At 35.6% G+C, this 12,162-nt stretch overlaps 1 long non-coding RNA gene across 3 annotated transcripts in view; it reads left to right on the top strand.

Annotated features, from left to right (window-relative positions):
• The window catches only part of LOC109302739, an 83,260-nt gene that overhangs the window by 65,811 nt on the left and 5,287 nt on the right, over positions 1–12,162 (top strand). For 2 of the 3 annotated variants that reach the window (XR_002098913.1, XR_002098914.1), the window contains exon 3: positions 5,447–5,539. This is a non-coding gene — a long non-coding RNA (uncharacterized LOC109302739). Of the gene's footprint in view, positions 1–687; positions 1,018–5,446; positions 5,540–12,162 lie in introns of those variants that run through there. The other variant, XR_002098915.1, reaches the window with a different exon arrangement.

The raw sequence follows: 12,162 nt of genomic DNA on the forward strand, positions 1-12,162 counted from the left end.
CCCGCTGCGAGCCCAGTGCGGAGTGGCGCGGCCCCGGGCGAGGACTGTATGGCGGGGCTAGGACTGGCTGAGGTGGAGGTGCTGCCGCTGCCCCTCCCCGCCCCCAGCGCCAAGCCGGCTCCCGCCGGCGGCAGCGGCTGCCAGATGTGGCCGCTCGCCCCCTCCTTCTCCTCCGCCCCAGGCTGGTGTCTCTGTCACCCGGGGCGGGCGCGGCTTGTCATTGGCCTCGCTGCTCTCCTCTCCCTCCTTTCTCCTCCCTTTTTTTTTTCTTTGGTGGCCGTTTCCCCGCCGGGGCTCGTGCTGCGGCGCTTGTTGTGCTCCGCAGCAGCCGCCTCCCTCAGGCCCGGCGGGGCTGTGGCGGGAGGTGACACCCCGCGCCTTCTCCTCCGCTGCGCCGCTTAACCCCGACGGGGCCAGGGCCGGGCTGCGCACCCGCCAGGCATCTGGGTACAGGGGGGCAGGTCGGCTGCTTCCCGGATAGCGGCGCCCGCGCTACTTTTCTATTCCTCTTCCTACTTCCCCGTTCGCTTTCGGCGCCCGGAGGCAGGAAGGCGTATGGATATCCCCCCCCCCCCAATCTTGCACGGTCCCCGCTCGTCTTGGGCGCGCCTCCCTCCCGCCCGTGGCAGCGCGGGCCCTCGCGGAGGTGCCAGGTCAGGAAACACTGGCCCAGCTCCTGCCCCTCCCCCCCCCCGGTCCCCGGGCGCGGTGCTGAGGCTTGAAAGTTGCGCTGGGTCAGAGGATTTCTCCGCTTCCCTCGTCCCGTCCCCCCCCGCACACACACCCCGCAGATCCGTCCCCTCGGCTGCGTGCCAGCAGCGCGTGCGTTTCGCTTCGCACCCTCCTCTCCGCCACGAACGAGTTAAGTGAACCACGTAGGAGGGACCTAGGGCAGAGTTGGGGTGCAGAAGTGCTGCAGGAAGGATCTCCGTGTCCACGGCTGAAGGCTTGTGGTCTTAAAGTGAAATGCAAAAACTTCGTATTTCTAGCCTGCTCACTGCTGCGTTATGATTCAAGGTACTTTCTGTGTAACGGAGGAGTACAATAGTTTAAGAAGACTTTCTTCTGCGAAGCCTTTGGACCTGGGTGGGGGCGGGGGGATGCGGCTTGGTTTTTTTCGGTTTTTCTCTTCTTTTTTTCCCCTTTTTTTTTCTCTTTTTTCTTTTTAATTCATCACACTCGGTCCTTTTCTCAGCTCCAGTGCCTTAACTTCTCTGTGAAGTTTTATTTCCTGGTAGACAGAAAATTCAGTTTAATCATTGAAGTTGTGATATTGTTGGGTGCTTGCTGCAGTTCTGCATTTATTTCTTCCAGTTTATATGATTGCTACTGGACTATTGGCTTGTTTGTTTTTTAATAAACTTTTTTAATGTGGTGTGGGAATGTGCACAAATATTTTATTTATCATGTAGCTGAGCCCGTGCTTTTAAAATACAAGTATTTTAAAAGCTTTTCAGTGGAAGAAAACTTATAAAGGCTGAGTTTCACTTTCAAGGAAATAACTGTCCTGACTCAACTCATTTAGAAAAAGTAAGTTAGTACTGCACAGGTGCGTATGCATTGTCAGTCTTTGACAGTCATAGACATAATATACAGAGGATATACATCATTTCCATCTTTTTTTTTACAATAATTAAACTTGTATTTTATTATATACTTAACTTCATCAAACAATTAGACTTTGGGGCTGCATTTTCTTTCTTAACTTCACCCTGCCCATATTTTATTTTATAACTATATAAAAGTGGGTGTGGCTAAAAAAAAAAAAAGCAGGAGACAATTGGATATCAGTAGACATTGGATATACAGGTAACTTATTTTACCTGATATTTGATTTCCTCCTTATTTGGCTGTATAAACTAAGTGAATTTTTCTGAACAGAACCTGGAAGAATTGATTGCATTTTTCACCTTGTTTAACTGGTGCTTACTTGCCCTTAAACACAGTTACTTTTTCAGGAAACAACCATGAATTTCTGGCTCTAAGCATCTGTATTACCATTAGAGAGACAAATGCAAGTTAAAATTACCCACTTATGGCCATATATTGCTACACTTTATCATGAAACCTAATCAATACAGTTTTTATTAATTTGTTTCTATTAAGCCTGTTGGGCTTTCAGAAAGACATTACAAATAAACTACAGTTGTCTTCTTAAAGACAGTTGCATTGAAGGCTTCCGAGAAGTACAAACTCTCTTGTAAGTGTAAATTGACCAAAGTTTGAAGGAACTTATGATAATTTTTTTGTAACTTGGAGCAGTATGTATGTCTGCCTGAATGTGGCTGGTATTGCATTGAAAATGTATTGTACTAGCATTTTTAAGGTGGCACATACACCTACTAAATATTAAAGTTACACTATGCCCTATCTTCTTTGGTTCTTTTTTTTTTCCTTTAGGATTGGGACTTGTATCTGAAATACAAAGCTAGGAGGAAATCTTATTTCTAAATAAATAGTTTTGATATCCTTGATTAATTGTATGGTGATGTGTCAGAACATGTAGTGTTATACACCTTAAAGTGCATGCATACTCCCTGCCTACACACAGTCTAGGAAAGGTGCATGTTTTATTCATTTTGGATGTCCTAAAGCTATTCTAACAGGTGTATCAATTTTTTGGTAGTGTTTTGTGTGTCTCTATGTGCATAGTTTAAATTTCTATGGAAAGAATAGTGTTGAAGCACTTGCTGTTATAGCAATTTACTATTCTTTGCTATCTACTTTGCGAAGTATTAAAGTATACATTAAAAGGAGCTGGGGAACTTTTAACAATATTCTTCATGTATATGCTGCAGGTATTTGCTTTCTTAGATATAGTCTTCCCCTTCCCTCCCTTCCCTGCTCACTAGTTACTAGTCATTCTAGTAACTTACATTCATTACTCATTTAGTTACAGATTGTCAAAGGTAGAGTGCATCTAAGATTTATTTTTGGGTGTATTTGGAAACCATAGAGAGTGAAGTTTAGGTGTATTGTGTCCTAATTAAAATGTTTTTTTATAGTACAATTTTAGAAATGGAAAACAGTTCGTTTCAGACAGAATAATAAATATACTTTGCAAATATTCTGTATGCATATCACTGCAACTTCTAAATACCTAATATATAGCACTAGACTCTTCATCAGAACATTCTGTCTTACAAGCAGTACATTTTAGAATATTTTATTTGAACAAAGCATATAATTTTATGTTATTGTAGATAGTCTTATTATGTTTCTGTGATTCTTCTAGAAATACTGTAGTTTAGAGTGAAGTTACCTATTTTCCTTGACTGAAATAGTAATGTATTTTACATTAGAAATATTATCCACACATAGTGAAGGAATGGCAAGAGAGAAATCGATTGCCTATTTTTTTTGTATATTATCTTTACTTCGGACAACAAACCAACATTTTTATTTATTTATTGCTCTGACGTATTGACACTAGCTCTATAGGTTTGCTAGGTATCTGCTGCCTTAATACGTATAGTAGATCTACTTGGGTTTAAAAAAGAAGCCATCATGGGAAATCCCTATTTCTGAGTAGTAAAATATATTTGGGAGATGGCTAGAATTGGCTTGGTTTGAAATCTTCTGTTTCTGTTTTTAATAGCATTTTAAATCAATACATTTTATTGATGTTTAACCCTTTATAGTAAACTTTAAAAAGATCTAAATCGCATAACAGAAATATTTGGGAAACTGTCTATTAGAGATCTGATGGGTCTGTAATAAATAATTTAGTCAGGGTGGGGGTGTTGTTTGTTTGTTTTGTGTGTGTGTGGCTTTCCAGTAGTCTTGCACTGAGATTAGAGAAGAACAATGAAACTTCAGTTCTTCAGCTTGCTTGCTTGCTTGCTTATTTATTTATTTATTTACTATTTTTAACTTTTAGTTAATATTTTCATCTAATTGTAGTTTGCTATATCTACCTTTATGGAAAACAATAAATTTATAAAGGCTTTCTTTAATCATAGATGCTTTCAAATTCAAGCAGTTAAGTAAATATACAGTACAAGCATGCCCCCTTTTATTGCTGTGTAAATACACAATTAGAATGTATAGATGCTTATGGATAACTCTTCTGAAATCTTAGTATTTATTTTAGCAAAATAAATCAAGACATTCTCATCTTACCTGAAAATGAAAAATAGCAGTGGCTGTTGGTCCTCATTAATATCTAAAGAACCACTGTTGGGTGTGGGTGGGGGGAACCAACCTTCACTATTTAGGTTCTAAAGTGTTCAGAAATAACAGTGTTTGCACTCTGAAAATACTATTAATAAACTTATAGAATCAACTCACATGCCCACTAATTTGTATTCTAATATGAAATGCTTAATTGGATTTGATTTGTATCCAGGGAAAAATAATTACTTTTATTATGATTTAACATGTTTTCATAATATTAAGTTTCAAACTTAAGATTTTAAATTTGTGTTATATTTTAATATGTTAAATATTAGTATAAAAACTTGAGGGAAATTTTTTACCAAATAAATTATTTTATGTGGCTTTGGATCATTTTCAAGTTTTTGTTCTTAAGAGGGTGGAAATAGGGAAGACATTGGAAGAGAGGGACCTAGAAGTAAAGAAAAATTAATTTTTACAATAAAAGTAACCTTGTTTATTAAATGATATAGTTGCTATCTTTAATGAATTTTGAAAATACAATTAAGGAGTAAAAAGCAAATCCTGTTGCAAATATATTCTAAGCAGGTGACGGAATCAGGACAGCTGCTGCTTATTTAACAGACTTAAGGTGTATCTTGTCAAAGCACACAGTACTGATGCTACAAAAAAATAATGGGAGAATTTTGCTCCTTGAATGTATTGCTTCCTTCTGTAGATACTTGAAAGTGACCTTCTATTATTAGGTTTTTCCTTATTTTTATCCACCAAATATATTTTCCCTCAAGATACATGGTATTATGATGACAGCAGAATATTATTCAGTATGGTGTAAAATAGCGTATATGCATAATACAATTACTCCTCACTAACATGTTGATGATGCTGCTGCTATCTTGGAAAAAACGGGTTAAAACTTTTTTAAGAAAGCAGCACATGGTAAACACTTTAACAGTCCGTAGCATATTTTTAGAGCTATCACAGTTAGCATGCAGATAATAATTATTTAAATAGTTTTTAAGTTAGTTTTTCTCCCCTTCTAATCTTTCTCTTCCCCCTCACCCTTCTGCAAAAATGTTACAGGGAGAATGAAAGCAGAAACATGTTAATCTGATTTGTTTCAGAAGGTTTCTGATAATAAAGAAGCATATCACAGGTGTTCCTAATCAAGTCAGTTAGGCAAAAAAAAAAAGAGTATTTTTAAAATTAGGGTTTCCTGTAATGCAGACAAAGTGAGGGTCAATTTGATGACCTACATCTATGTTTGGGGATCGACCATGAAACTCTGGGTGTTGGAAATATGTTATAATACATGACATTTTTATTGCAGGTTTTGACCTTTCAATAGAGAGCTGATTCTGGAGAACAACTTACTTCTATGATTGAAAAATTCTCTCTGAAAAGCTGATGCAGCATAAGTATGGTACATATTGTATTAACATATTCCTTATTGCATATGGCTTTTTGTTTTTTAAATGTGTTTAGTAATAGAGCTTCTCTGGCTTATTCAAAATGACCCTGTTTTGCTGGGGTAGTTAAAGATTTTTTTTGTTTGTACAAGTTATTCTTCTTTACACTCACTCTGTAAAGTTTTTAAAGACTTTTTTTATTTAGTCTCGATTTCCTTCTGAAGACAGCCTATGTGTTAAGTGGCCAAAATATGTACAAAAAGCTGAGTTTGCAACAGCCTTGATCATTGGAGTTGCATACATTCTCCATATAGTGTTGTTCTCATATTCTTGTATTGGAAATTGCTCCAACTGAAAGGTGCTATTCTTGTGGGGGGGAAGTATGGATGATATATTGTTTATTTTAAAGTAACTAGTCTATTATCAGTAGGGTATATTAAAGAGAAAACTAGAGAACCAGTTGGGTGCATTTTAGGGTACTCTGCAAAATTTATTTTAAAATATATTAATAATTGGCCATTTGACAAGTAAAGCAGCAGCATAGAACATGCAAAATTGATTTTTTTTTTAAAGGCCACCTCCCAGGAAAATATAGTCAAAAATGTAATTTATTTTAGGTGTTTTGTCAATAAACACTCCAATTGTATGGAGTAAAGCAATAAATAATTTAATAATATGCATAGAATATACCATACTCATCTTGCAAGTCCTTCTGCAGTAAGAATGCTAATTTGGTTGAAACTGAGAAATCCATTCCAAGTAATACAGACCGATCTACTGGCATATGAATAATCTCAGCTAACTATTAAAATAAATACCTAAATTTTTAAAATACAATTATACTAAGATCAAATAAATTTGTTTAAACACTAAACAGAGAACAGGAATTTTAAGATTCTTATCTTTCATAAAATGTATTGTGGCAACAACTAATTTTATGAACAAACAGTGACATTAGTAAACTTAGAATTTGGTGTGTCTCCAGTTTTTATCTTTCATCAAGATTTACTGCTTTTAAATTTACATATTTTGTATGAAATAATTCTACCAAGGTAGAAGCTATATATTTTGTAAAACGAAAATTTTAGATGGCCAATATATTTGCTGATAATACCTTTAGAAAAAATCTGCAATTTCATTTATATATAAACTCGTCATTCATCCTTGTTCTGTAGCTGAGTTCAGATCTCTGTGAAAGATTGCTAGCTCTTGCCATTACTACACTTTCTGTCACACAGTAATTCGGACAATTTTTTTTCTTGAAAACTGCATAGAAAATATTCCTTTATAGTATTACAGTTTTGTAGGAATTTGTCTGCTATACACAATTATCAGGTATGAAAGGCAAAAATTTGAGTACAAAATATAAAACCTTGATATTATTGGAATACAGGGTAACTTTGCTTTTAATAAAACTTACACCATATCCCTAATTTATTTTGTGTCAAGAAAGAAATATTTTATTTTTTAAGTAAGAAAAGTAGTAACAATTTTCTTGTGACTTATTTTTTTTAAACATATACATACACATATTCCTATTACCTTGAAATTAAGCTTGATGTACCATGGTTTTTAATTTTACAAGTTCTTCACAACTTTTTTTGTCTTGGTGTAGATACTGTAACATTATGAATAATTTGACTTTCTGGTTCTGTAAGAATAAGGGCCTTGCATAATATTTTTGCAGGTTTTTAGGGTTTTTTATACTTTCTTTTTTTTCTCCCTCCCCCTCCCGTACAAAAGCTGTTCAATCTTGTTAATGAAAATCAGGAGTATATTGCAAGGCAAAAGTATCCCTTGTGAAATATTTAAAAGGTTGAAAGCTTGATGGAGTATTCTTTGGTCTGACACAAACTGAGGGTATCTCTAATGCAATATTTTGCTGGAAAATATAGATTTAAACTATAAATTCCAAGGATTATTGTAAACTTAGGGCCTAATTCTGAAAACCCTTAAATACACAAATAGTCCTAATAACTCAATTGTATGAGTAAGGATTTGCAGGATCATGACCTTGGTATTTCCAATCTTTTCCTTTTGTATTTTTTTCAAAATAATTAATTTCCTCTAATTAATATATTTGTAATAGCAACATTTTTCCATTAATAAAATAGGTATTTTAAGAACTATCTTGAGGTCAGTAGTTGTCAGCTTTCATTAAAAAAATCACTTTTCAGGTGTTGGTTTGCTCTAGAACGTTTCCTTAGTGAAACTTAAGCATGTCTGTTTTGCTACCCCAAAATGCATTTGAAATTTTTGTTGAGATTTGTGCTTTTCTCTCACTTAGGTTCCACTATTGCAATTCTTACTTAAGGAAATCTCCTGTGACTGTACTGAAAGCTTTGCATAAATGAGGACTGCAGGGCCATGTGGTTAAAATTTTGGTATGACTTACAAATTGTATACTTAACTACTTAAATCACTCTGCATTATTGAACAGTAATGAGTTTAGAATGGATAAAAATACCTAAGATTTATGCATGGGTAAAACTTTAGCAAAGTAACTTCTGATAGGCATTTTTTATCATTCATACTTTAGGTTTATACACAAGACCATACAGACTTTGTTGGCTAAACAATAGTTTTGAGAGCTGACAACACATGCTTATATAATAGATTATAACTGCTCTAAAAGAGCTGTTGCAGATTACTGTGTCAACTCTGTTTTCTTTAAAGGCTTCTTTTGCTTTTCAAAGTTAATTTAAATAATTTCACTAAAGGAGATATACAGCTATTTAATTTGTGCCTACTCTTTAACAATGCATGTAAAATCATCAACTGTTTGAAAACCCTATGACATCTTAGTCAAGAGACAGTTTAATTTTGGAATCTATAATAACTGAATTTTCTGGTTTCTGTTTAAACTGGGTTGAGCCTTACTACTATTTTAATGTAAACTATTGCATACTAGATGTGTTAATTTTACATCTGGCCCACTTTATACTTAATTCTTCCTTCCTTTCTCCCAACACAACATTTTTTTTTTAAGAATCAGCACACTGAAAAATAATCATATTTAATGATTCATTAAAAATATTAATTCTTTACATTTAAATCTTTGTTCTTTTACCCAAAAGCTTTTGGAGAGTGGGGAGTGGCTCTCTATTTAGGTCTTATTTTTAACACAAAACTTAGCAAAGATGCTTCAAAAACAATTTTTATGAATTAAGAAGTTCTGTTTTTGTTTTTTGTGATCAGATTTCACTTAAATATCAGCAGAACAGAGTGAATAGTTTATTAATCTACCTTGTTTCAGTTGGGTCCCTTGCTTGTCAGTGTTAAAACACATTAGTTTGAAGGTGTGGTTGAAGAGACAGCTGACTGACTACTGTGTTTGAATAATGTAGAATTAACACACACTAACTTTAAGTTTATTTGAAATATTCAGATACTCATTTCAATTACTTTTAAAGAAAGGCATTTAGCCATGTTAGTCTGAAGTATTTTTGAGTGAATAATGTGAATAATTTATTTTCTGAGGGAAATAATTTTTCAGTCTCTTATTTCTCCAAATGCTTGCTTGCAGTATTTTAAAAGGAAACCATTTCTTTCGTAACTGAATTATTCTAGAATGTCTTAATCTCTGTCACACTATTTCACATTTTTAAGAAAAATTAACAGCTTTTTTTTTTAAAAAATAGTATTTCAATGCCAAGTACTAAGTGCATATTACTTAAAATATTTCACACCATGACTTGAACTCACTAACCTTTAAGAATTTGCTCTTAAGTAAGGTTTGTGAATATTTTTGTTAAAAAAAAGATGTTTAATTGGCCAGTCCCCTTTGTTGTTAAAGGTGATTTTGAGTTCAGTGAAATTACTGGGTCTAAGTGGTAAGGTTTAATGTTGTTAATCTCCGTGAAAACAATTGTAAAACCATGATCATGTTGACTGCTTCAACTGAATTTTATTTTTCATACTTAAAGGTACTGTGTTATATATTAAATGTCCCAAATGATGCCATATGTGAGAAAATTTAAGGAGCTGACTTGGAGTTGCTCACTAAATCGCAAGGGGGGGGGGAGTTTGCCCTTTAAAACAGGCAGGTGATGCAGTCTCTAGATCGTTAGCCTATGGAGAAGCACAGTTCTCCCAGATACCCTGCAGTGTAAGATATCCCATACATCTTCCAAGAAAGGGAGCTTTGAAGAGGAGGGTAACCTATTCCTCAAGATGCTTCCGTATAAGACCCTTCATCTCCGCAGCAGAAAACATACACACAAGACATTCAAATTCCTTGTAACGTAATGCTGACAGGGTTAGCACTATCATGTACAGACAGATTCCTGATTATCAGAATGGAATTATCTCTTCATGTCCTTCCCCCCAATTTACAGAAGGCCTTCAAAAAAAGGGGAAATGATTTTGCTTAGCACATTGCTGTAGCTGCTTTGCTTGCTATTTTGAGAGAGAGTATTTGTAGAGATTTTTTTTTTTACCACAAATCCATCCAAATAAGGTGTTTTGGCCAGTAGGTGGAGAAAATATTAATTGGGTTGTAGTTTTGAGTCGTACAACTGTTTTTGAAACAAAGGCCTGCACCAAGATCTCTTGCATCACTTATATATATTTCTCTGGTGTAGATAGCTGGGGTTATTTAAATACATTTGGCTTATTACTTCAATTAGTAAAAATATAGATGCGATTCCAAAATTAGTTTCTCTTTGTTCACATCAGTGGGAGATACAAATATCATTTGAAATATGACTATGGGAAGAGACCTACTGTGTTCCTCCCCCCTTCTCCTCCTACCCCCCTTTCCCTCCAGTGCTACAGCCAGGATTAAAATTTAGATCTTAATCTACAACTCAGACTTTTGAATTACTACTTGGAGAATAATTTGTTCTAGAGAATCAGTGGTGGAAGACTGTGTTCCAGGTTTATACTAGTAACTTTCTCTAGGTTCTGATTTTACCTATGGTTTTGCAGGCACAATGATTTTGATACTAAAACTTGCTCATCTTTTTCAAATTGATACTTCTCCAAATTTTATTTGAGAATCTGATACTAGTGTGTAAACAGTTAACATAGTTTCATACCTTCTAGGGTCAGAAGGGACCTGAGAAGATCATCTAGTCCGACCCCCTGCCATGGCAGGAAAGAGTACTGGGGTTAAACGACCCCAGCAAGGTGTTCATCTATTCATAATATTCATCCGTTCATAATAAATACAAATGCCTTGACATTCATACTTTCATTGAAAATCATTCCATTTAGGAAGTAAGTAAATTTTCCCAATTTCTTGTGTAATATTCAGTTTGTCAAACCCACATGCCAGATTGATGATTCTGGTATGAAGATAGTAACTTAACATGTTGGCTATAATTACATGCATGTGCATGCGCACACAATTTTAGACTGCAGAATAATAGCGTTTTCTTGGTGATCTGTGTAACCAATTTTCCATTATGTAGAAAACTACTTAGAACTTGTCACTTATAAATATACAGATCTTTCCTATTCAGCACAGCATTTCATCACATTTGAAAGTTTTTTGCTAAATAGTAAAGGACTTAACCTTTATTCCAAAGCACAGGAATTTGCTTTTCTCTGGATTCCAGTTCAAAAAAAGTCTTTACTTACCCCAGTAGGTATAACTTGCTTAGTGTGGTTAGCTTTTTCTCCATCTCTGTATTAGGCCATTCAAAAGTCATCTTAAAGGTATGGATTTTCATGTGATGAGATGCTAATATAGATGCATCTAAATGCAGTGGCTTTTATGATTAAATATGGATAAAAAGTGGCGTATGTTGTGAGCAAACATGTTTTAAATTGGCCTTAGCCTATCAATACCCAAGAAATGACTATTCTTGACCCTTTCTAACTTATTCACACCAGCTGCACTAATAACTAGAAAAAGCAGCAAAATATTGTAAAATTATATTAATTTGCAAGCAAGCACAGTTATTTTTAAAAACTAAGGCTAGTGAACCAGACATAACATCTTTATAGATGTACCCATTAATAACTTATTACATAATTAAGTGGAGCTAATATTTTTAGAAAATGTATATAGTAAACACTTTGTGAAAATTAAGTCATAATAATATAAGCCTTCAGTAAGGTGTTTTGATGTTAAAGATTTGAGAGATGGAGACTGTCAGTTTATTTTTGTGTATTTTATCTTGCTGTGCAATGAACTGCTTAGTATCGATGATCTGGAAGACAGTATGGAGTGCACCCTCAACAAGTCTGCAGATGACACCAAGCTGGGGAGAGTAGTAGATATGTTGGAGGGTAGAGTTAGGACTCAGAGAGACTTTAACAAATTGGAGGATTGGACCAAAAGAAGTCTCACGATGTTCAGTAAGGACAAGTGCAAAGTCCTGCACTTAGAATGGAACAATCCCTCTGACTGCTACAAGATTGGGACTGACTGGCTAAGCAGCAGCTCTGCAAAAAAGTACCGGGGGTAGACAGTAAGCTGAATATGAGCTGACATGTGCCCATATTGCAAAGAAGGCTAACAGCATACTGGGTTACATTTGTAGGAGCATTGCCAATAGATCAGGGGAAGTGTTTATTCCCCTCTGTTTGGTACAGGTGAGGCCACATCTGGAGTACTGTCTAGCATCAGCCCCCCACTACAGAAAGGATGTGGACATATTGGAGAGAGTCCAGCGGAGGACAGCAAAAA

This window comes from Gavialis gangeticus, unplaced genomic scaffold, assembly GCF_001723915.1.
Source record: "Gavialis gangeticus isolate Ggan-Ray unplaced genomic scaffold, GavGan_comp1, whole genome shotgun sequence".
In the NCBI taxonomy this organism is placed as follows: Eukaryota; Metazoa; Chordata; order Crocodylia; family Gavialidae; genus Gavialis; species Gavialis gangeticus.